The sequence below is a fragment of the Castor canadensis genome, chromosome 13, assembly GCF_047511655.1.
Source record: "Castor canadensis chromosome 13, mCasCan1.hap1v2, whole genome shotgun sequence".
Classification (NCBI taxonomy): Eukaryota; Metazoa; Chordata; class Mammalia; order Rodentia; family Castoridae; genus Castor; species Castor canadensis.
In genome coordinates, this window is record NC_133398.1 from 98,715,254 (window position 1) to 98,741,728 (window position 26,475).

General features: G+C 39.0%; 1 long non-coding RNA gene and 1 pseudogene across 1 annotated transcript; one reads left to right on the forward strand and one right to left on the reverse strand.

The window, feature by feature from the left end:
• Positions 1-26,056, forward strand: LOC141415537 (uncharacterized). The gene is made up of 3 exons (XR_012440505.1): positions 1-101; positions 17,111-17,422; positions 24,296-26,056. It is a non-coding gene; the product is annotated as an uncharacterized lncRNA (long non-coding RNA).
• LOC141415676 (POU domain, class 4, transcription factor 2-like) lies at positions 18,538-19,759 on the reverse strand (annotated as a pseudogene).
• Positions 26,057-26,475: the final 419 nt, after the last annotated feature.

Genomic DNA, 26,475 nt, shown 5'->3' on the forward strand with positions numbered 1-26,475 from the left:
GCGGCAGCAGTAGGAGGCGTGCGCTCGGGGTCCCGGTCGCCAGATGGAGGAGGAGGATGTGGCGCGCAAAAGGGAAGTGCGTGCCGGATACAAGCTGGGAGGTAAGAGCCGGAGGGCGAGGGCCGGGAGGGGCGGCGCGGCAGACGGCGGGACTCGGCCCCGCCGGACATCCCGGGCATTGGCGGCGCCTGGCGGGGGCGCGGCGGGCGGGCGCCCCGGCCGGGGAGAGGGCCGGTGAGGTGGGGGTGCAGAGCGCGGCCGCCTCCTGAGGTGACTCGCGGGGTGGCGGAGCGCGGAGCCCCCCATCCCCGGGGGCGGGCTGGGCTGGGGGAGCAGGGGGCGCGCGGGGTGGGGCGGGTGCGCGGGGGCTGGCTGGGGAAGCGGGGGGGCGCGCCTGGCGGGGCCAAGGAGGGTGCGCGGCGGTGGTGGCAGCAGTAGGAGGCGTGCACTCGGGGTCCAGGTCGCGAGGAGGAGGAGGGTGTGGTGCGCAAAGGGGAAGTGGCTGCCGAAAATAGCCGGGAGGTAAGAGCAGGAGGGCGAGGGCCAGGAGGGGCGGCGCGGCAGATGGCGTGACTCGGCCCCTCTGGACATCCCGGGCATTGGCTTGTATCTGATTAGATACAAGCACGTGAGATGATTTGATCCTTTAAACTGGGCTTAAAAAGACTCATCTGCTCCTATTTATGAAAAAGAGAGAGAAAGAAATCATTCTCCCAAAAGTATTTGATAAACTTAAGGAGTTTATTGGACTCATGACAGCTGATTTGTTATTATTATGCAAAATTCAAAATGAGTTGATTCTGGTTGCTATTGTGCTCTACCAAATAGTTTCTGTTTATAGTTCATTTAAATGTCATGTTATATTACATTTCAAACAATTTCCTGTCAGCTATACTTTACAAGGTGTCATTTAAGTATCTGACTTGTGTCTTAAAATGTCCAAGCAACAATTAAACTATCCCATTATGCTTTCATGAGTGGAAAATAGTGTTTTATAAATTTTGAGATTTGCATTACTCACTTGTAAACATCAACATCAACCAAGATGCAAATTGTATATTTTACTTTGTTGAATTACAAAAAGGATATTAAGTTACATTGATAGGCATAACTTAGCTTGTCTCTGCTTGTTTTTCCAAGAACACAGATGAACTCATTTAAATGTAGCAGTACCAAGGAATCATCAGCCAGAGAGAAAACCATGGCAGAGAAAGTTTTCCCTCACAGATAAATGAATCACTGTGTCTTTTAAATAGATTTTTCTCTGATGTTGAATGAGTCATTATTTTCTTTGCATCAATAGAGTAGAAGTAGTTATATTTTTGTTTTTGTTTTATACTTGCATTTCTATTCTTAAGTCAAACTTCTTTTCTTACTGTCATGGTCTGATACTGTGCCGAGTAAAAAGCAAATTTAGTTTGTTATAATGTATTTAATTTTACAAGAGTCAGAAGAGAGTATGCTTTTTTTATTTATTACTACTGGAAGCATTACAAATATTGTGCTAAGTGTTTTGCATGTACTATTTTATTTATCATCGAATAACCTGAAATAGGTACTATTAATTTATTTATAGTCTACAGTATTCATTTAATAGTCACAACTAAAACTTATTAGTCTGATGTTCCACAATGAGAACGTAAAGAAGCTGGCTCTAGTATGTGTTCTAACTTTCATATGCTGATCGATTAGGATACATTCTTTCACTCAAGGGGAAAAATGGGCACACACATACACACACAAATAGAAAGATAAGCTCTGCTTTATTTTATCCATGGATTTTTAAAATATTTATTTTCATTATTTCTATACTGAGAGTGCATTGTGATATTTGCCAAATTTCTTACAATAAATTGTAGTTGAATTCACCCCCTACATCACTCTCCTTTATCCTCCTCCCTCCATTCATAAAAGAAAGTACATAGTAGAGAAGAAATTCATTCAGCTGATGATAGAAGTAACAAGATAGAAGTTGAAACCATAAATGTAAAATCTGTATGAATTTTAATTTTAGCTGTTGTTTATTTTCTGGAACCTCAAGTACCTATGATAAAATATGAGCACACATTACTTTGCTAAACTGCATCATATACAATTTATTTGTATGCCACTTTAAAACTTTATTTCTCATATTTTTCCTGCCCCCTCCTAATAAAAATAATTTACAAAACTGAAAGTACAGCCTCTAAAGTATGGGGGCTTAGAGACTCTCATACTGATAAGTGACATTTCCATAAAATGAGAGCTACCTATGTAGTGATCATACGAAATTCAAAATGAATTGATTCTGGTTGCTATTGTGCTCCACCAAAATCATAGCTACTGTTTAAAGGTAGTTTAAATGTCATTTTACATGACGTTGCAAATAACAAATCAGCTGTCAGGAGTCCAATAAATTCCTTAATTTTGTCAAATACTTTCTGGAGAATGTCTTCTTTCTTGTTCATAAATAAGAGCAGATGAGTCTTTTTAAGCCCTGTTTCAAAGGATCAAATCATCTAGTGTCCTTGTTTTTAATCGGATGTCTTAAGCAATAAGAAGAGACAGAGATCTTTATCTTAATATGAAGGCTCATATCAAGGCATGAGCTCATCAGGCTTATATCATTATCAAAATTAAACCCCTTTGTACTATTAAATGTATGCTAACAAAAAAGGATCTTCCTAGAAAAAAACATTCTAATGTATATTTTCCACTTATGTTTATGAAAGGGGTTATTTTCAGATGTAATTATATGCCTGAATGCAATTGGATGTAATAATCAACAGAGAATAACTTTCCTTGGCCTACAGCCAGTGTCCCCCCACTACAGAGTTCATTCATTAGCTGTAAGAAGAGACATTTGCCAGTATTTTAAAATAATATTCTACTTTCTGTCTCGGCTATGAAAATTAGTTGGAGTGATTTCAATGTTTATTCAGTTAGTACTTATTTATCCACATTATTTTTCTTTTTGTAAATTGTTTGAGTGTAATGTTCAATTGAGAAAACCCTATAGAAATCGGTGAAACCAGACTTGGGAGGCATCTTTATGGAGAGTGCATTTTCATCTGTTGCTCTCAATTTTGCATGGGCTGTAGACGACCTTGATCCAGTTCTCCCAGTTTATCCTGCTTTGTCTGGGTTTTATCAGCAATTTTGTAACATTAGGGAAACAAGGTTAATTATTTGTGAGTTGCAAATTAACAGTCAAGATTTTTAACTACATTATTTATCCACATTACATTCATCATCTTCTCAGACTTGATTGCTGATTGATCTGTCATCTATCCATCTCTATCTACCTATCTATATCTATCTATCATCTATCTATCATCTATCTATCATCTATCTTGGGGTGGGGTGGAGGAGTGGGGGGGAAGGGGGGGCTCGCGGGGCGGGGCCAGGACGGGTGCGCAGCAGCGAAGGCGGCAGTGGCAGCAGAATGAGGTGTGTGCTCAGGGACATGGTCGCATGGAGGAGGAGGATGTGGTGCGCGAAGGGGAAGTGGTTGCCGAAAACAGCCGGGAGGTAAGAGCAGGAGCAGGAGCAGGAGGGGTGGCGCGGCAAATGGCGGGACTCGGCCCTGCTGGACATCCCGGGCATTGGTGGTGCTGGGCGGGGGCGGTGGCAGCAGGAGCAGCAGCAGTATGAGGCGTGCGCTCTGGGTCCTGATTTCAAGGGGCCAGGCAGAAGGAGGAGGAGGAGGACCCGTGAAGGGCCTCTATTTGTATGCAAATATTGTATAATAGTCAAGTGAAAATCTATTTGGCTCTTACCACTTCACTTCTGCCCTTCTAGAATTTTATTTAGTCACCAACAAAGTCCTACCACAGTCTAAGATCACATGATCTTTTACAAAAAAGTAATAATACACAACAGTTTAATTAAAGTAACGTGCACATAGTTTAAATAGACAAATAATGCATAGTTCTTCTAAAATGCAATCATTCCCCCTATGAGTTATACAGAAAAATATATTGATGTACTTTGTATTAAGATCTTCCTTCCTAGGGCCAGTGGCTCACACCCTGCCACTCCAATTACTTGGAAACTGGATATAAGAGAATTGTGGTAAGAGGGCAGCTCAGGCATATATTTATCAAGACCCACATCTCAATAAACAAGCCAGGTGTGGTTATGAGGATATGGAATCCCAGCTACAGGGAGACTTAGGTAGGAGTATTGTGATCCCCAGCAAAAATTAACAAAGCAAAACAGATCAAAGGTGTGGCTCAAGTGGTATAGCAATTGCCTAGCAAGCACAGGACATGAGTTCCAACACCAGGACCTCTAAAAAAAAAACACAAACAAAAAAGACGTTCCTTATATTTTACAGAAACTTAGATCATCGATAAATTTAGAAAGATAATTCAAGACTGGTTTGGATATTGAGAGAATTCCAGAGAAATTTTCCCCTGAGGTTGAAGGATGGAGACAAGGTATGAAAAGCTACCCATCTCTTAAGAGATGCAAATTCCAGATAGTCAGTTTACATCTCATTTTGAGGAAATACAATATAGAATCACTTTTCTAAAGCACAAATGAAGAAGTTAGAATGTTTTCATCCTTCTGATATTTTAACTTTATCTTTCTCATCATATACCTGATTGTGCATCAAACAGACATATGTGATTACAGTAAGGTTCAGAAACCATCTTTCCTACTCCTTAGTTGATTTTTCTCCTGTGCTATTTTCAACAGTCAGAATTATTTTTTTTATTCATATTATATTCCTAATATTTTGTTCTTGTGCCATTGTTATGTCTTTCTTTTCTAGAATCAATTGTAGTTTTCAAATTATTTTGTTGCTTCTTCAATTATTGCTGTTGTTTTACATATTCCTCACTGGTCTGTTATTTTTGTTTGCTTGTATTTTCAAGTATTTTGTCAAATATCTGGAGAACTTGATTTGTTTGTCTTTGAGAATAAGGTATTATAAAGTAAATCAGAAGTTCTATCTGTGCACATGGCAGAAATTGTCAGCTTGTTTAAAAATAATATTCTAGCAAGCAGAATTTATTTGTGGACCACCAAGTTTTAGAATCCTACATATTTTCTCTGTAAGCTGTTTTAATAATTTTCTGTCTAAGTATGGGCTGAGAAAAGGAAAACATTGAATTATGAAAATTCTAAGACATGCAGAAGCAGATTTTCACTTAATTTACTTATTTTCAGCCATCAAATTACTTTTTTATTTGTGTGTATTAATTATGCAAAAAGACTTCTTTGTGATATTTCCATGCATGCACATAATGCACCTTCAGAAAATTTGTCCCCTCAATTATTCTTCCTTATGACCTTTTAAAACACATTTAATGTGGTTCATTACTTTATTTTCATACATGCATATAAAGCATTTTGATCCAATGTACCCTTTATCTCTTCTTCTCCTTCCTCACTCCTCCTGGTCCCCCTAGCAGTCACCTTTTTTTCTCATGTCATTCTTTTTTTCCTTATTAAAGGTTCAGAATCTTCACATGAGAGAGAACATGCAATATACAATATTTATGTTTATGATTTGGGTTTGTTTTGCTTAATATGTTGATCTCTAGCTCCATTCCTTTTCCTACAAATGACAGAATTTCATTCTTCGTTTTGGCTAGATAATACCCTACTGTATGTATGTATGTATGTATGTATATACAAGTATACATGTGGGTGTACAAAAAAGAAAATGAAAAATATATACCATATGTACATATATTTATATCACATTTCATTTTTCTTTATCCATTTATTGATTTATAGGTACCTAAGCTGATTTTCTACCTGGTCACTATGAATATTGCTGCTATAAACATGAGTGTGCAGGTATTTCTATTGTATGATGACTTACATTCCTTAAGATACATGTCAAGGAGTAGTACAGCAGAATCACATTATGGTTCTGTTTTTAGTTTCTTTGTTTATTATTGTCATGCTGCATGGGGGTACACTGAAGTATTTACAAAGGTTGTTATAATATATCATATATGTGTATATATATATATATATGTATATATATATATACACATATATATATATAATACGTGAATTCACCCCATATAGCCTCTGTACTTATATCCATAGTAGCCACACTAAATTACATCCCCATCAACAATGTAAAATGGTTCCACACACACATCCACAGTCATTGTCATTTGATATGGTTTATTTCCTTGATGAAAGCCATTTTGAGTGACGAAAGATGGAATATCAATGTCATTTTTATTTGCATTTCCTTTATAGCTATGAATGTTGAATATTTCTTCATGTTTTAATTGGCCATGTATAATTGGATTATTTGGCTTTTGTGTGTTTAATTTTTTGGAACAATTGTTTTTTATGGACATTAATCCTTTATCTGAAGAATAGTTTACAAAGTTTTTTCTCCCTTTCTATGGATTTTTCTCCCGATTGTGAAGTTATTTCCTTTGAAGAATTTTAATTTGAAAAATCTACACATCAAAGGAAATAATTACCAGAATGAAGAGACAACCCACAGAAAGGGAACACTGGATAAAGAATTAATATCCAGCATATACAAAGAGCTCCAAAAGTTAAATAACAAAAGAACAAACGGTATAGTTAATGAATGGGCATATACATTTAACAGTTCTCAGAAGAAGTTCAAATGTCTAATAAACACATGAGCAATGTTCAATATTCTTAGACCTAAAGGAAATTCAAATCAAACTGTGTTGACATCTCATCACAATTAAGAGTGGTAATCAACAAGAAAACAAAACACAACAAATGCTAGTAAGGATGGGGAAAAAGGAACTAATATACTGTTGGTGGGAATGTAAACTAGTGCAACTCCTATAAATGTCAGCATGGACACCCTTGAAACAGCTAAAATTACACCTACCTTGTGATCCCTCCATACACTATGGACCCCTCCATAAACTCTATTCAAAGGAGTTTAAATGAACATACAAGGCAGACACATGCACACCCATGTTCATCACAGCACTATTCACAATAGGCAAGCTGTAGAATCAGCTCAGGTGCCTAATAACTAATGAATGCATAGAGAAAATGTGGTGTACATACACGACGAGGTGTTATTCAGCCATAAAGAAGAATAACAGTGCTGTTTACAAGAAAATGGATAGAACTGGAGACCATCATATTGAACAAAATAAGCCAAACTCAAAAAAACACATTATAGCATTAATATATTCATTTGATGTTGAAATAAGCTGACTAGTCAATTAAAATATTTTGCTTCTCCAAACAGGCACATGAGAAAATAAAATACAAGCCACAGTGTGGGAAGCATTGCATATACATTATAAATATGATAAAGAATATATATTTAGATTATGTAGAGAATTGACTGCAAAATACAGTAAGAAAAAGACACAGTATTTTAAATAAAGATTTGACAATCATTTCACTAGAGAAGAAAAAGGCAAAAAATATACAGACAAATATTCAACATAATTATTTATTAGGAACCACCAATTAAAGCCACAATGAGATTCAATTAGTCACTGTTTGTATTACTAAAGCTAAAAATACTAAACAACAAATTTTGGCTGTAATAGAAGCTAGAGGTTTCATGTATTATTGTTAGGAATATAAAATGGTAAAGCCATTCTGGAAAATACTATGGTGATTTCTTTGTAAGTAAGGGATGCTCAATTCTGCTCCTACTTATTTACCTTAGAGGAATTTAAATTTATGTACCTACAAAGAAATTACACACAATAAAAATGCTCACAGCAGACTTGTTTCATTTATTTTCCTTTTTGTTTTGGGATAATCTCTCACTATGTCACTATATAACCCAAGGTTCAGATTCTCCCACCTCAGCCTTCAGAGTCCTGGGATTACAGTCAAGGACCATCATGCTCCTCTCTGTAAGTTTTAATAATCCAAAATTAGATAAAATTGAAATGACAATTAACATGTAAATGGAGGAACAACCTACAGTAAACTTGCAATGAAATTCTACTCGAGAGTAAACAGAAGTTGTTCAAAAAAACCAATGAACATTAAAATAATTATGCTGAGTGAAAGGGGCTAGAAAAAGGAGTTACTCTATGATTTCCTTTGTACAAATTTCAAAGTGTGAATGCAGACTAAGGAATAGAGATGGAAAGTGTTTTGAAAATAACTCAGGAAATGGGAGTAGATGAAGGGAGGCAGAGGAGGAATTGATTACAGAGGCATAGGCGAACACTTGATGATTGACGTGTTCATCCTTTTGCGTGTGGGCATCCATACACACCATAAATTATTAAAATACACACTTTAAAAGTGGAACATGTCCTGTGCCAGTTGCACCTTAATAAAATTACTCATGAAAACATATGCAAACTAAACCAGTTAATAAAGTAAAATCAATGTAATTTTAATTTTTAGTTGCAATGTATTAATAACTAATATATTGGAGGATATATGTAAAATGTTCAAAATAATAGTATTAGTATTACCAATTGTAGATGTAGAAAATGAAGGTCAAACAATTAAATAATTTTCCAGTAGTTATGCAGCTTTTCAGAGAAATGTTGTTTTAACTTTTTTATAACATTTATTGAAATTTGTTAACTATGGCACCAAACAAATGTTGCATATTTAAATCATCTTACTCATTCTATTAGGTTATTTTTCTTTTTATGGTACGTTTTCTTTCTTCTTGATTTGAATCATTAGTTTAGTTGTTTTCATTCTTTCCTACATACAATTTTTTCCCTTTGGCTAATAGTTCCTTTAACAATATTATTCACATTGGTCCACCTACTATACATAAATGTTCGCTAAGTATAAATCGCTTTGGAAATCATTTTAATGGCATTATCATAGTTAACCTTGATAAGAATCCTATGATGAAGATCAACATTCCTTTCTTTTGTCAACAAATAATTTTGGGGCTCATCTATAGACTATATGAATGGAGTACAATGGTAAACAAAAGTAGAGATAGTCAGTGCTCAAATTGAGCTTATGTGTGTAAGATGAGTTATATTTAATGCTAGGAGACTCTCTGTACAGCTATCCTTACCTCAATGAGCAAAACTGCTTTGTGTTTCTTATTATTGCTTATGTCTTCTCTTCAACAAAATTAATGATAAGGGCAGAACAGGTTCTGCCTGGAAGCGACAGGGGTGGGAGGAGAGGGAGTGAGTGGGGAGCAGAGGGGAGAAATGACCCAAACAATGTATGCACATGTGAATAAATGAATAAAAATTTTTTTAAATATCGCAAAAATGAATGTGAAGAATCATAAACACACATTACTTACTTCCTTGAATTATTTCCTTCAAATAGTGGCTATTTGTACATTATACTAAAATAAATCAGGCTGTGTTAATAAAAAGTTTAGAAAGTGCATTAATGTTCACATGTGTGATTCTCTGTGCTTGTGTGTAAATTCATTTACGTTTATCATTTTTCAGGACAAGATACCTTACCCTTTATTTCTCCTTTCTATGCACAGTAGAGAGAACATTGGGGAAATTAGACAGAATTTACCAGTGAGATGTCTTTCATAGAATATCAAGCAGTAAATATTCATAAAAATGTATAACCACTGTGTGTTTTGAAATTATAATTGATTTTTAGGTTGGGTCCTATTGTTAAATTTTATTTTCTCTTTATTTTGTTTATTCTAATATTCTTGCTGCTGCTTTATTGGGAGAGCTTCAAGAATAAAGCAAAATATAGCTTATTTTTTTAACACAAAAGTTGAAAATAATTGAAAAGTGGGAAGATGGAAGCATCTGAGGAGGAGTGGATATAACTATAAGTGCATAAGTGAATCATGTTACCTTTACATCTGAAGAGAATGATTATTTCCATGGAATTATGGCCTACAAAGTATGTGTAGAAAATTGTTTGCTTTTGTTATATAATAATCTACATATAAAGGAACAGCAGACATAAAGTTTATACTACATCTCCTCAAAGAAATATTGAGAAGTTAAGTATCTATTAACCTGATGCAACGTGAAAATCTCATTTCAAAGAAATTTTTAGTTAACTGAGAACACTCCAAACTGAATTATCATTTTTGTGCATAAAACTGCATTTACATTAAGTTTAGAAAGGCAAGATTTGGCCATCATATAACAAATGTGATTAAAATGTGGCAAAGCTGGCCTAGTTAGACATAAGTGTTCTAAACCACAGCAACAGAATTTTAATTCAGGATCTACACATCACCTACCTCCCTTCCCTTATGTTACAGGTGAGAAAGTAGAGCAAGATATTTACACACACTGCATAATGTCATGTGAAGAGAAAAGAGCAAGACAGGGCAGGCATCTCAGTTTCTGCAGGGCATTATTAAGCCTAAAGAGCTAAACAAAATAAATAATTACAAGAAAAAAGTTCAAAAGGTAAAGGCATTCAGAATCTAAAAAAAAATTTGATGGATATAATGGTCTTTATTTATCAGTTAGGCTTTGCTAATGCAAAATAAAGAGTAGAAATGGAACATTTCCTAATTGTAAATATTAATTTCTGTAGTCTTATGTCCATTTCACAAAAGAGCTACAGAAAGTTATAGAATATTTAATTAGCACAACACCTCTGCCCTAATTATCTAAGTAATATAGGACATGAATTCTTGTGAACACTACAAACCTCTCAGTATAATTTACAGTAATTATTATTTCAATCATCACTTTTTCTATAAATGCACTTAGTTATAAGATATGTTATTAACTATCATGGAATATTATTTAATGTGGACCTGGTTTGTGTGGACTTTAATGTTATAGTTTGTTTTTACATCATGTAAATTATTTCCTGTAAATATCCTTGAAGGACAACACCAAATCTGTAGCAAATTCTGCAAAGGTAAAGAAAAATTTAGTTGCAATCACTCCATCGTTTCTCTAGCTGTGTTTTGCATTTGTCTTGTGAAATAGAGTGCTACCTCCCTATTGCTGGTAGATTTCTTTTTTTATTTATTTTATTATTCATATGTGGATACAAGGCTTGGGTCATTTCTCCCCCCTGCCCCCATCCCCTCCCTTACCACCCACTCTGTCCCCTCCATTTCCCCCCCACCCCCTCAATACCCAGCAGAAACTATTTTGCCCTTATCTCTAATTTTGTTGTAGAGAGAGTATAAGCAATAATAGGAAGGAAGAAGGGGTTTTGCTGATTGAGATAAGGATAGCTGCACAGGGAGTTGACTCACATTAATTTCCTGTGCATGTGTGTTACCTTCTAGGTTAATTCTTTTTGATCTACCCTTTTCTCTAGTGTTAGTACTGATAGGTATGTGGTGATTCCTGTCATTTATTTGTCTTAGTTGTTTGAAGGTTTGATTGTGTGTACCTAAGTTGAGGTTACTCTCTACTGTCTTGCTTTTTCTTTTCCTGTGGTTTGGTGCTGCCTGTCTTTTCATGGTTAAGTTGGGTTTCACTTTCAAGACTGCACTGCAGATGCAAAGGAGTTTTCAATGAAATCACTGATATTTTATCTTTATGACCTTAACTTTGGCAGAGTAATGTGATTCCACACTTACATTAACTAATCCTTCGCTCAGTGTTACTTTGTAGTTCTGCGACAAAGAAAATGACACTGAAGAGTAGTGACTTGCCTAAACCTAAACTAGCCTAGGAACATTATTGAAAGTCAAATATTTTATTATGTATGATGTAACAGATGTCAAAAGTATCTTGTCCTCCAAGAACATGACCATATATATGGGTGAGTTGATAAATTCAACTCTCCTCTGTCTGTTATGTGAGACCTACATATTACATACTTTTAGTTCTTTTAATTTTCTACCCCAAAATATCTTTGAAGGAAAATTACTTCCCTCCCGAAACATATTCCCACTTCTGCCAAAGATCAGTGTCTACATTTTCATTTGCAAACTGATCTATTTAATGCTTGAATATAGAATATTTAATGAAGTTCTTATCCAGCTTTCACCACTAACCTACTGCATACAAAAGTCTCAGACAAAGCATTGGCAAAGTTTAAGGAAATCGAATATGAAAATCGTATTTTCAACATTGAAGCATATATGTGGTTTTAAAGTATGAAGTATGCTGCCTGTGTTCTGTATGATACTTTAGATCCACTCTTCATGCTCCTGTTTCTTCTGTGTTTCAGGAGGCAGAGAAGAGAGAGTGGTTTTGTGATTTATTCCCTCAGAAATGTGCCTTTACAACCACCACTCATTTGTCTGTGCTTGTCTCACCCATATTAAACATCTCAGCTTTTTTGGGGAGTTCCATTGTTTAGAATCTTCTGAGCTTCCTGTATTACAAGTCTTCTCTTTGTCAGCAGTTGGAATATAAATAGCTTTATACTCTTACTAAGTTCTGAGTGCATCATCAAACGTTTCTGGCTTTCTTATATGTATGTGGTATATGCACATTAGCAATGAATACATATGTGCATATACACCTATATAAACACATACATACATATATTGATATTAAGTTTATTTTAACTGATATGGGAAGACATAAAATGATTGTAAATATTAATGGGTTTCCATGTGATGTATGATATATATATATATACATATATATACATATATATGTATATATATATACGTATATATATATATATATGTATATATACGTATATATATATATATACACACACACATACACAATGTGTAACATTTATATTAGTTTGAACATATCTGTCACTGAAATTATTTATCATTTCTTTTAATGAGAAAAGATTGTTGCTACCTACACAGTTCTCATAACATTTTGCTCATTTTTGTGAGTGAATGATAGGAAGTAATGACTGGGAAAAAAAGTGAAAATAAGGACTCCCTTTCACAGGAAGTTTTAAAATCCTTTCCTTTAGCTTTTGGAAAAACACAGTACAATATATATTTTTTGTCTACCGTCACCCCCAAGGAATAGCACACCAAACCTTACTTCTATCTAACTCTAACTAATACTCATGGATAAACATTGGCTCTTTCCTCCCTCCCCACTACCTTCCCCAGTCTATGGTAACCACTGTTCTGTTCTTCACTCCATTCATTGAATCATTCAGGTATTTATTTTTTCATTGATGTATTAATGCACTCATTTATTTATTTATATATTTATGTGTTTATGTATTAAGTATTTGTTCACCAGTTCATTTTTAATTTATTCCTTGATAATTAATGTATAAATTGATATATTTATGTATCTATGTATTTATTAGTTTATTTTCATTCATTTATTCAATTGAGTTAATTTGTTTCATTTGCTCATTTATTCCTCTACGTATCTCTGTGCTTGTGTGTGTATTCCTTCATTCAGCCATTTATTTATTCATTTATGTTTTTATGTGTCTAGTTTTGCATCCATGTATTTGTTACTTCCTTCACGTGTTTGTTTCTTTCTATTCATTCATTCACTTATGTATTTTTTAAATCACTCATTCATTTATTGATTTACATATTCATGTGATTATGCATTTGTGTATTTATGTATTTCTCTGTTTATTTATTTATCTGTTTTTGTGGAAGTGGAGATGGAACTCTGGGCTTCAAAATGAACAACAGTACTTATTACAACCCTTTTTAGTGGTGTGTTTGTTGAGATGCGGACCCGCCCATTATTTGCCAGTGTACAACCATAGCACAATCTCCCTGTTCGTGTCCTTATTTTCTAGCAAAGCAGGGGAGAGCCCGTGGAGTCTAGATGGAAGAAAGGGGAAATAATGCATTCACATCATAATGGGATTTGAACTTGGGCCTGCCCAACTGAGTGGGATTCACGGGTGTGAATGCAATCCCCCTTGTCTCTGTCTTGATTTTTCTAGCAAAGCAGGGGTGAGCCCCTGGAATCCAGGTGGAAAGAGGAAAAGAACAAAGTTCTTTTCAGGTGGCGCGGGTGTTCAAACCCTGGCCCTCCCGCCCTACAGCCAGTGCAGCACCCTAGGGCTTAAGTACCCCACTGGTGCAATTCCTACCTTAGAAGTTGAGCGCAACCACCACCAGGTGCGATCGTCAAGGCTCTCTTGGAGTGGGCGAGAAAGGCGGGTGAGAGAGATCTCGGAAGCGGCTGTGGGCTGTCAACCGCAGGCCGTGCTCTGCAAGATGCAAGGGGAAGGGAGTTTCCCAAGGCCGCCAGCGCGCCGCGTTTGCGGTTGTGCAGGAGTGGGAGGAAGAGGAAGATGCATGAATGCAGGGCAGGAGGAATAGGAAGATGGAACAATGCAGGGAAGCCGAGGGGGAGGAGGAGGTGGAGGAGGAAGGCTGCGTCCTGGGGAGCCATCTAGGATGAGGGACAGCTGGGGCAAGGTGGTAGTGCTGGAGGGAGGCCAGATCTGAGGATCGCTGCAGTTGGCCGCCTGGCAGGAGAGCCCTGCTTCCCGCTGCTCACAGCCGGGCCACCACTCTTGCTCCCAGAGGCTCTCCCTCCCCTCCCTTTCTGTCAAATCCAGGTTCCCAGCCCTGCCAAGGCTGCTCACTTCCCTGTGCTGATCCCACCAGCAATGGTCTTGGTCGTGAGACATGATTCAAATTAAGAACAATCCAGAATTTTATCTAGAACTATTGTCATAGTCTAATATTAAAAATCAGAATGTTAAAAGTGACCACTTTAGCTAAGTTCCATTTAAATTAATATCAAAGCACTAAAACAGTTTTTATATTAGATGTGCTTTTTCAGAAGTAGGAATAAAATAACATTAAAAACACAACAGAGAGTTTTAATACTAAACTATGGCAGATTTTTATTTTAGTTTATAAGTTGAATTTTTGAATTCTTTCCTTGGCACTATTAATTTTACATTCTATTAATCAGAAATATTCTTCAAAGTTGTAGACATTTTTACTATACTGATTATACATGGTTTGGGAGCTAATTTTTAGCCTAAATCATGATGTATTAGATTTGAGCTGGCCAACCACCTTTGGCTATGTGAGGGGAAAGTAGACGGAGAAATATCACTGGAGATGACCAAGTAAAACGTCAACCTGGTAAGATTTGCTTATACAACCTATCTTTTCCTATGTGCACCAGATTTTCCCAACAGAACAACTTGTGATTTCCTTTCTTGTGATTAACTTGTCTGAGTAGTTATTCACACTTTTGCTTATCTTAATAAATGACACAGAGTATATATCATACATACATTTCCTGAAATTGTTTTATGAAATTAACTCTTGCAAAAGTTTTAAGGAATATTTTTATATGATTATTGTGTCTACTGATGGTTCATGATATATTACTCATATCTTTCCATAACTTTTTTTTCCAAGACAATTTAGTCTGTGTATTTACTTCAACAATGTATGTACTTCATTAAAGATCAACTTCATGAAGATCAACAATTCCAAGTGTGCACATATTTATACTTGGACATAGCTCTGGAAATTCCCTAATCGTTTTCACTAATACATTTCCTATTTGATTTCATTATATCATTGTATCTACCATTCCTGTTTTTTTAAGTCAATAGCAACAAAATGTTGAATAAAATCATTTCAATATCATCCCATCATATTTTTATATATATATGTATATACATATACATCTATATATTTATATAAATTATCATTTCATATCTAAAGTAATTAATTTACATCTAATATTTAAAATAATTTCATAAGTGTAGGATAACATACAACTCTGAATATTTAAAATGAACACTAAGTTGGAACAACACCACTACCCATGAAGTAATATTTGAAATCTAAACAAAGGAGTGTATAGGTACATCTGCATACAAATTTTTTCCAATGGTTACTAATTGAATTATTACTTCAATTCAAAATGAGTGGTGGAACCTTCAACTCACTCCCCTCATGTGAACAAAACTATTGCAAAAAAAATTTGACAAAGTAAAGAAGATACTTATCTAATCCTGAACAGGAGTCTCTGGTCCTGTTTATATCTTTGACTACCAGCAGCCATCATAGAAATTAGGCTACAATCCTCTGTAATAAATACAAAGAAAAAATTAAGGTTTATTCAACATTTATGATATATAAGAAAAGAACCCAAGTGCTTGTATGTTTATGTTTAGATAATATTTACAACAACGTATATATGGATAACAATATATATTCAGACCTAAAATAAAAAATAAACTTGCAAATATTATGTAGTAGATAAAGAAGCCTTAGTTTATAACTACAAAGGAACACTAGAATTTATGAACAAAGTGGTATGCAAGTCTGCAAAATACAAGTGAGCAGAAAAATGGAGAGAAGTGAATAGTGCACATCTAGCTTCATGGGTCAGTAAAACACCCATCTGATTTCCTCGGTATTGGTCTTTAAGAATATGTACTTCTGAGATTAGAATGATAGTAAAATAGCTGGTCTAATGACAGCCTGTGGTTATTGATCTCCATAGGGATATAGAGATGTAGGAATCAACATGAGACGTAATCCAGCATTCCTGCCCCATTCTGGAAGCAAAACCTGAGACACAACCCAGAGATGATGCTCTTTCACCTGGTTGTTCCCATTCCCCCCATGTAGTCTAACCATCCTCAAATTCAAGTAAGATGTTCACATGATCCTCTTGATGCCAGAGAGAGAGCACAAAGCCCTTTAGTTAATTCTTATTGAGAAATAAGAATTAATTCTTAATTAATTCTTAATTCTTAATTAATTCTTTAGTTAATTCTTATTGAGAAATTAAATTTTGGGGAGTTCATTTTGCAGAAATAGGAAGGAGGTAACATGAAAAAGGTAATAAGGAACCCCTTGCCTCTTTGGTGAACACTCTGTCATCCTATTGACACATTCACATACATGCTTGTACTCTTTCTCTTCCTGCTCTCATTCTTCCAGTCTATACTTTCACAATGACAGGCTTAGTCAGAGAAGATCTAACCCTTCTCAAACATGATGAGTGTTACAAAATTTTCTGATAAGTAATTGTGTTCTTTTGCTGGTGTTGTGTAGAGAGAGTGGTGAGAGTCTCCAGTGACATGGCCACCATAACCAATACAAATTCTATGAATTAAGAACAGAAATAGATTGCTTTAGAGTTCTGGAGGCTAAATTACAAAGATCAATGAGTCCAGAAGGGTATTTTCTAAAACATCCCATGTTGTACTGCTAATACTATTGTGTACCATCACCAAAATCATCATCATTACTAGTCTTACTAAGTTATTCATGATTTCTTTTCCATAAGATTCATCCACAATGTGGAAAGTATAAACAATACAGATCACTCATAATTCATTCTTCTTGCAGTGACAGTGGATCCAGAACTTCAGCTGCCCATCTTCAGCTTGTTCCTGTGCACATACCTGATCACCATCCTGGGAAACCTTCTTATCATACTTGTGATCAGCTCTGACTCTCATCTCCACACACCTATGTACATCTTTCTCTCCAATCTATCCTTCAATGACATCTGTATGAGCACAACCAGAGTCCCTGGATAAAAAGCAGTCACTAATCTTTATGTTTAGGTGATACTCTGATCCTTTGTTTGAATATTCATCAGCATCTTTGGGACTGTGCCAACAAAGGAATTGAAAACTGGAAGACTGAAATACCCTGGTGAGATCTTAGAGCTGGAGAGGCAAGCACCAAGTGGAAAATGCACCTAATGATAGAAAATGATGTGTCAGTCATGCTTCCAATTGCTTCTTCTTCTGTTTGAGTGCTGTGTGTGTAGGGGTGGGTGAGAGAGGGTGTGTGTGGTGGGGGCAGTGTGGGAATCCCCATTAAATATGTAAGATAGTAAACAATGCCTAGGACAGTGAATCAGGTCTACACAATTAAGACATCCATTACTGAGTGTCATCTCACAAATCATGACACTACCAGTAAAAACAAACACAAAACAATCTTCAAAGTAAGAATATACAACTTGTTCCAAAGGAACACAGTATAAGAGGAAAGCTGTAAAAATTCTGTAAACTCATCAAACAAATTTTTAAAACACCACTAGTTATACTTTCCCCCCATTTCTCAGACTAAGGCAGTTTAATTAATTATAATGTGCACAAAGTTAAGTTTTTAGAGACAAAAATTAATAATCTGCAGAGGGTTATTTGGCAATAATCTAATAATAGCTTTCAAGATAAGTGAACACAGCAGGTACAACTCTTTTATTAACACTGCAGAGAAGGAAGAAGGGGTAAGAACCACTATACACAGATCCGTCATTTTTTAAAATTCAAAATACTTTAGAAGTGTGTCTATTACATTAAGCATCAACTTTACTTTAGAGTTTCAATCTGGAATCAATTTCTATTTCTGAAAAATAGCTGCAAAGTGTACTTTTAAACCCAAACAAGGGTGATATCTGTAAGAATAAAAACAAATCTATCTTCTTCATTCTTGCAGACTTTTAAAAGGCTTTCTGTCTTCCTTCAAACAGCCAGTTCCACACTTCCTCTGATGAAGCTGAAGTGAGGTTACAAAGAGATAACTTTGCTCCAACTTGACAAACCCCATCTTTTACTTTTCTTTACTTTGGGATACCTGTCCACATTCTTGCCAATGGCTCTCTCACTGGCTCATTTGCTCCCTCTTCAATCCTTGCTTTCTCTGGATTCACATTTACTGGAATCGTTTCTGGTGCCCAAAATCAAAAGAAAAGAGGCAACAAACAGGGGGAGAAGAGAGGAGACAAGGAGAGGGCCATCCCTGGAGAGGCCATAGGTTCCCTAAATGCCAGCAGAATATTTCATTCTTTTCTGTTTCTGCCTCTGGTTTCATAACCACATGCGCACCACGTTTTTCTTAAAGTCCAGCTGCTGGGCGATGGCTGCGATCTTCTCCAGGAAGGACTGTGGCTGGATAGCAAAGGAAGCTTCCAGCTAGTGCTTCCTGGATGCTGAGATGGACCTGTGCTTGCGCTTTTTCTGGCCACCCTTGAAGAGCACTGGCTTCCTAAGTTTCTCCCGGTGAGACTTCTTGGTCTCCTCCAACCATGCCTGCAGCAAGGGTTTGAGCACAGTCATGTCCTTATGTTATAGTGTGAGTGATTCCAACTTGCAGATGGTGCTCTGGGGAAGCAAGCCCACTCTGGGGATTTGAGGTTGGCCAGCGCCAAACTGACATCAGCTGTGTCACCCCAGCTTGATTCTTTGCTACTTGAAGCACTTGGAGAACACCTCCAGGTCCCACAAGTTGGCATCCCCATTGCTCATGCAGCCCAGGTGCATTGACAGCCGGTGAGCAAGGGCCATGCTGAGTGCTGCTTCGTGCATAGGGCTGATGGTTGCCATGTGCGGCCAGTGAGCCAGCATGGACACCATGGCACCATAGGGTCTTGCCATGGCTTCCAGAGTCAGCCCGGGACTCAGGTGCTCCAGCAACTCACCCTAGATCTCCTGGTGCGGCTGGTGGTGATGGTGGTGGTGATGATGATGATGACGATGGTGGTGGTGGTGGTGGGTGCCCGGTCAGCCCTGAGTGGTGCGAGATAGACTCTCATCCAGTGCGCTGACTATATTGCTCTGCAATTGCAAGTAGAAACCACAGATTACACCCAGCAGGGAACTGTGCACGCTCTCTCCAGAAGTCCCAGCCCAGTGCTCCACACTGCCACTGGGCCTACCACATTGCTAGAACATTAAAATAATAAGGGTGAAGAGTCCTGAAAATGGAGCAGCTCAGAGCACAGAAGGAGTTGGAAAGTGAGCTTGCAGACGACACAACACAACACGTGAACAAGCAAGCAACAGCCCAGGTCATAAATATTAATATAAAAGGCAAGACCCGCTGAATACTTAAGAGAGGTGGGGGAATTTGCTATGCAGACAATGAAAAACACATCAAGCAGATAATGGGGCTTTCAAAATGTGCCTTTAAAGAGTGATCATGCATAAATACAGGTGTGGTTGGAAGACAAGCTCTCTGCATAGCCTCCCAGTCCTTTGCCATGCTGCTGCTGCCACCACTGCTAATGGAGCTGCTGCTCGGGCCCACAGCCACCACCACTGCCCCCAGCATTGTTGGAGCTGCTGGGGAGCTGGCGGAGGGCACCTTTTGGCGAGGCACTGTGCAGTGCCAAGTACTTGGGCTCTACATGCAGGCAGTCATCATGAATGCCTGTTTGCTGTTCAGGGACATCATCTTCTTGCCTGCCAGGTTGATCAGCTGCAGTAGCTTCCGGGATCCTCCTGAGAAGTGACACTCCAGAGCGAGAGAAGGCACCCGCAGTGGAAAGTTGTGCTATCCCAAACTGGGCTCCCAGTCGCCAAAAGCGCTTTGCTCCCAGCTGCCTCCGCAGTCAGTCTGAATGGATGCTCATCTCCTGGAGGAGCTGGCTACAGACCTCAGCACCCAAAACTGCCCCAGCTTCCAGTAATACTCCTGTCTACCTGCGCCTGCCCCAGGCGCCCCCCCCCACCCTCTCGCATGCCTCCCTCTCCTATCGGGAAGCACAGGTCCCTGTGTTGTTTCTCCTGTCCTCCTTTCTTCTTGCTCCTACTGTCTCAGGTCTCTTCTGGTCTCTCAGCACCCACTTCTTGGTCCCCTACAGTATCCACCACCTGCCTAGGCCCCTGAAATACTCCTATGTAGCCTTCCCTTCGCGGCGCTGGTGACTCCTACTTACATTCGCACCCCTGCTCAACCCACCCAAATAGCTAGGTCGGTGCTTCAGTCAACAGGTAATGCTTACCTAAGGGCCAGCGTCCAGCCCCTGTAGCCTCTTCTGCCAGTTTTTCAACTCTCTGGGAAAAGAAACTCCCAAATAAAGTTATAGCCCAAGCCAACCTTGGGTAGGGTTTTCCATGGATTACTCTAAGCACCGCTTACTGGCTGCTTCCCTCACACAGCCTCTAGTCCCATTTACCAGTAAGTTTCCGGTGTCCCCCTGGACTTTATCCACCTCCCACCCCCTTCAATTCAAGTGACCCAGATCCCTGGCTCCCCACCACTGCTGAAGATGTGGACGCTGTGGCCGACCTTGGTTCTGGCGCTGCTCTGAGCTCCAGCCTTCTGGGGCGCTGAGGTCCCTGCTCCACTTCGTGTCCCCTGGGCCCGTTGGGTGCCTAGTGCAGAAAAGACAAGAGTCAGTGGAGCTGCAGGGCTTGCTGTCCCTTAACTTCTCTCAGCTCTCAGTGGATTGAGCAGCCACAGAGCTGATTCGTGCTGCCTTTGAGCATAAGACTCCCCACCTCCCACGCACAAATACCCACACTCTCTTTGCCTTCCCTTTCTGGTCCTCCTCCTCCTCCTTCCTGTGTCCAATACACTGTGAGTTGGGTCTTGGGAGGATCCACTGGCAAACCCCTCCTCTGGATTTTATTCTTCATTAGCTACAATCAAAGGAGTAATTGATAAACAGAGGACCAGAAATTACAGACCACTTGTGCTGCAGAATTAGTACCCCACCCTCCCACCACCAACACTCACGCACACACACATGCCTCAGAGGCTGGAACAAACATCACTTGTGTTCATTTCCACAACCTCACTACACCTGAAAGATTATTTTTATTTTACACTTTGTACATACTTTTGTCCCAATACAGATCAGTTTTTCTAGAAGATACTGACTCTTAGTTCCACTCACAAAACAAGGAAGTAGTGGTACCCCTCCGCACACACACACACTCATACACACACACACATGCACCTCTTCTTCACTAGCCCATCTCTGCCTACTTCCTGTGGTGTTTGGGGCTGCTTTCACCTCCCCCAGAGCACGGAAGACATGGGGTGCAAGCAAAAGTGAAAAGGCCCCAAGACCCCAAAGCGGGAAGCCAAGGGTGTCCAACCAGGAGCATGTCCAACCAGGAGCATGTCCAACCAGGAGCATGTGCAAGCACTGGGGGCCTGGGGAGAGCAAGCAGGTGTGAGAGCAGGCCTCAGGCCTGAGATGCACTGGTGCATGCCAGAGGGAAAACAAACTAGGAAGCAGTGTGTAAAGGGGTGGGGGGAGCCTCTCTGCACCTGGAAGCCCCATGGCCATAGAAGCAAGGAGGGGGCCGCCTGTTCACCCCTAACCTCCTCCAGGAGGGATGGCAGGGTCAAGTTGGGAACACTCTTCTGGAGTCACCAGAGCACTGTATTGGCAGCTAGCTCTGGACTTTGTCCTTTGGGCAGAAATCCCTTCCGCTTTCCTTCCCCACTCTCAGGCTTGCCTTTCTCTTCCCGTGGGTGAGGGAAAATAATAAATAGTAGACAAAGAGGTTCTTATGATCAACGTTCCAGACTGTAAGCCTGGAGAAGCCTGGGCATGAGACTTGGAGAGGTGAGAGTTGACATGCATGAACTTGGTTCCTGCCAGATGGTTCAAGTAAGTGCTTAAGTGTTTAATTTTTACCTCAAGAACAGCCAGGGCAATGTTCAAGTAAATAACAAAAATAACATTGTTTACCTCTCACTGTCTCAAGCTTCCTGATATAAAATAAATCAAAATTAAAAGCTTGAGTATCATTTAATGACAGTGTGAATAGTGCTTTGAAAGAAGTAGAACAACATCTCTAAACAAATTATGACTGGACTAGGAAGAAATTATTAAATTGAAATTTCATTTAGACTCAGGAGACACTGCGCTTTACTCTGTAATCTGTTATTCCTCATCTGATTTATATGCTTAATTCATCTTGACAAATTTATTAGTTCTCTGATCATGAAAAAAATTGAACAGCACTATGGGCTAATATATTGTGTGCACTATAAATTTATGTCATTGTGGAAAGGCTGACATCTATAGAAATCTTTTGTTATTGTCAGTATAGGGGAGAGAATTTTCATGCAAGCGTTGGAGGGGTTCAGTCCAAACTGCACAGCCCATGTATCTCACTAGTCCATTAACATATCATCATGCTAATTAGAACACTTCATCTGTGATATAATTTCAAACTTCCAATTAGGTTCTAATTTACAGAGGTTGTCTTAATCTTCAAAAGTCTTTAGATGGTCTCATTAGTATAAACTGTTGAGCATCTCAAAAGTCTAATAAAATTCCATAAGAACATTTTAGTGTGTTTTCTATCAATAAGAGCTGAAGTGAAAGTGAAATAAATGGAAAGAAAATAACAGGATGACAAATGCTTTCACCTACCCAGTATCCCCAGATTATTATAGCAAGTGAATCACAGAAGAAACTTTTAGATATTGCAAGTCTTAAATGGTGTGTTTATGTACTTACATACAAGTACTAGAATATCAAGGAGAAAACCCACGGGGAAACATTCTTCTCTCCCATTAGGTGTGACCTGGTAGACAGAAGAACAAAACACTACTTGGAGTTAGATGTAAAGAAAAAAAACAAGCATGAGGATTTTTCAAAGCATTAATTGTGAAAACAGTTTGCTGAAATTCAATTGCAGTATCAAATATGTGGGGTGTTTTGGACTTCTTGTCCTCTCCTCCTTCATTGAGCTTAATCACTTGCAATAGTTGTATTAATGTGTGTTGTCACCTGGGAGTATTGAGAAATGCATATCATTAATACGATTTAATTTTGATTTTGATGGAAACTGACCACTGATCTACAAAATGTTAAATATTTGTCAGCACATCATATGGTAAATAAACTAGTATAAAAAATTCATGAAATAGAGAGGACACTATTGAAATAAGTGGACAAACTTTGATTTGGAATTTATTGAGTAGATGTGTTCTTTACGGGAGAAAATTCCCATGAGAATATTTTCATGATGGTTAAAATCCAAAGTCCCTTAATTAACCTGAAAATAGCTGTTTTTTTCCTCTGAGCTATTTTCTCAGTGATAGCTCCTACTCCAGATGGACAAATTCTAATTATCAACTTGAGGCAAATTGATATGTGGTTGAAGACTGTCTCACAAGTTTATTTACCTGTATTTCCTTCCCCTTAGAAAACACACACTTTTTAAAAAACTTGAGTCAAAGTTAGACTTCTTCTCCCCCTCAAAGTGACAAATGAATGTCAGTGACTGTGTTGCATTAGAGAGAAAATGCAATTCTTCCTTTATCACCAAGACTTGTACTCTTCTTGCAATCTCTCCTTTCAGGAGTGTCCAGAATACCAACTTCCTTATGATAATATAAATAAAAACCCATTTCAGTTTTGCCCACAGGTATTGCTGAAAATTACTTCAGCAAGTGTGGAATATGGAAGATGCTCTTGGGGGGAAGAAGAGGGCCAGCTTTCTTCCATCACTACCACCTCCCCAGCTAGCAGGGGCCATCTAAATATCTGGAAGTTGGCAGTAAACCCAAGGTGGGGTGGGGGACCAAATGGCCCCACCATCACAGGAGACTGCTTACTATGATTTCAATATGTCCTGGTCTGCCCAAGCCCAGATCCTCACCCTGCCTTTGCAAACTTACAAACCTACCTGAGGAAACAGAAAATGGAGAGCTGGTTTTTAAAAAGTGAAGGATGAGAAATTATCATCTGTGTGATTACATGAAGACTGTCTTTCTTCTTCCTAAGCCATTTTGTTTGACAATAGCTTCTGTCCCATCTGCCTGCAGATGCACACAGATGTGAACCTTCTCCCTCCCAGGGACTGAGGAGGAATCTACCAAGCTTTTCTGGCAGCCTGGGCCCCACAGCAGATACCACCCACCTTGAAATCAATCCACGCCCAAGCTATCCCATGTGGAGAAATTACTGTGTCCTCCTTAGCTCTGGGACCTAATTGACTATTACAATTATAACCAGTCCATTCATATTGTACCATACCTAATGTGTTTTATTAAAATTTAATCTATTAAGGGCAGTGTGATTTCTTTGTATTTCAAACAGAATTGAATTGGACTACAACAAAGATTTCTCAAAGGTCAGATCTGGCCCTATTCCTGCACCAATTCGCTCTTGATTTAGACAGGGATTAGGGGAGAAGAGAGGGAGAGGATGGATTCCCTTATCCCATTTTCTGTGTTGTAGGAAATTAAAGGAGATCAGTTCATCTGTTTCAGATTCTGAGTAGAAGATGAATGCTTAGAGCACTCACCTAGAACTCTGTGGCTGGAGGTGGTAGGATGAGAATTAAACTCCTCCAAGGACTTTGTCCTTGGGATGAAAAAAATGAGAAGAGGAAAGGAATGATCCCTGAAACCAGACTTCTGGGGACACCAGGACCTGGCTGAGAACTGGGGAAAGAGCATGCTACTGGCCTGATGGGTTGAGATAGGGGTCTGTGATTTTGCTGAAGTATCTTTTCTCTTCTGAGTAGATGCACTACTCTCCATCACTCTTGCTCTCCACTGGCTCTCTGTGAGCCCCAAGTCCCCCTCATTTAGAATTTGAAGGAGCCCCTCTTTCACCCAAAGATGCTAGACATCCATACCAGCCTCTCCTCTATGCTTTCCCAGCTAACCCTCACTTCCAACCTTCCAATGAAAGAACTCAGAAGAGTGTCTCCAGAGATCTCCACAACCAGCATTTCCCAGGTCCTTCTTGATGGAAATTGGAGTTCACAGGTTCCCTCTTTCCCATGGAGGCCTGGCATGGACAAAATGTAGTGGCTACCAGCACTGCAGAGAGCATGTGCTGGGGGATGGGGGAGACTCGGACTGGGCTCGGTTTGAAGTTGGCCAAACAGGCCCCATAGGACCCTGTCAAGGTTATCCTGGATAAAGGATAGCCTCCTGGTAGGGGACATGATATGGAGGGAGGCAGGGTATGAAGGAAAACATGGGTTCCCTCTGTTCTAGGTGGAGGAGAAGATCAGGGCTCAGGTTCAAAAAAAACAGACTGTGAGATGGGGAACACAGAAGCTGGCAACCCCAGGACAGCTGAGGCTCTTAGGTGCCATCATAGTTCAGCCTAGTGGGTTTGCTGAGGCTAAGTGGAGCCCAGATCTCACAGGTGAAGAAAGTCAGTTAGACCCATTAAGGACAACAAGCATTTGGAGCAAACATGACAGGCACCAAGAAACTAAATTTGCCCAGGGGAAAGGAGTCATGTTCTCTGTTCTCAAATCTAAACTCTCCAGGGAGCAGGGATGAGAATCCACACATTTATGCAGACAGAAGCTCTGCTATGAACACACACATACACACTTGCCAACACTCATACACACTCATTTGAATGCACTCATTTGCTTTTCTCCTCCTCTTCCCGTGCCCACTTGGGGGAAGGAGACAGACCTCATCCTTCTGTCCACCTGCAGGCTCACCTGTGTTTACTTGCCCAGAGAAAACTTCTTTTCTTGTTGCACTGAATTTTCTTGGTCTGTATATTTACCTCTTCTTAAAGTTAAGCCCAGTCATGAAATCAAACGTAAAAGCATTGGAACAATCAGTGAAGACATCTGCAATCCATGGCTCCTTGAGCTTCCTGGACCTTAAATAAATGCAACAAATCAAAACTTAATTATTTGAAATAAATCCAGAAATCCCTCTGCAGAATTTGTCCAGTCATTTTTAGCAGCTTTTGTGTTCGGGTGCAGTGTTTGTGAAGTCTATACTTTTGGCCATGCTCTGGCTTCCTTAAGACTCAGGAAGCTTTCCTGATGCTTGCTGCCCTTCACCTTGGCTTGGGAATTTTGTCCTGGACTTTTACCTCCTGCCACTCATCATGGCAAGTAACATTTCTCTTCACTCAAGAATTCTCACAAAGTGGTGTGTGTACTTAAACTTTTAGAAATCGCATCCACTCTCTCTTCATTGTCTTGCAGTTCACTAGGGCTCTATTTGCGTCTGTGCAA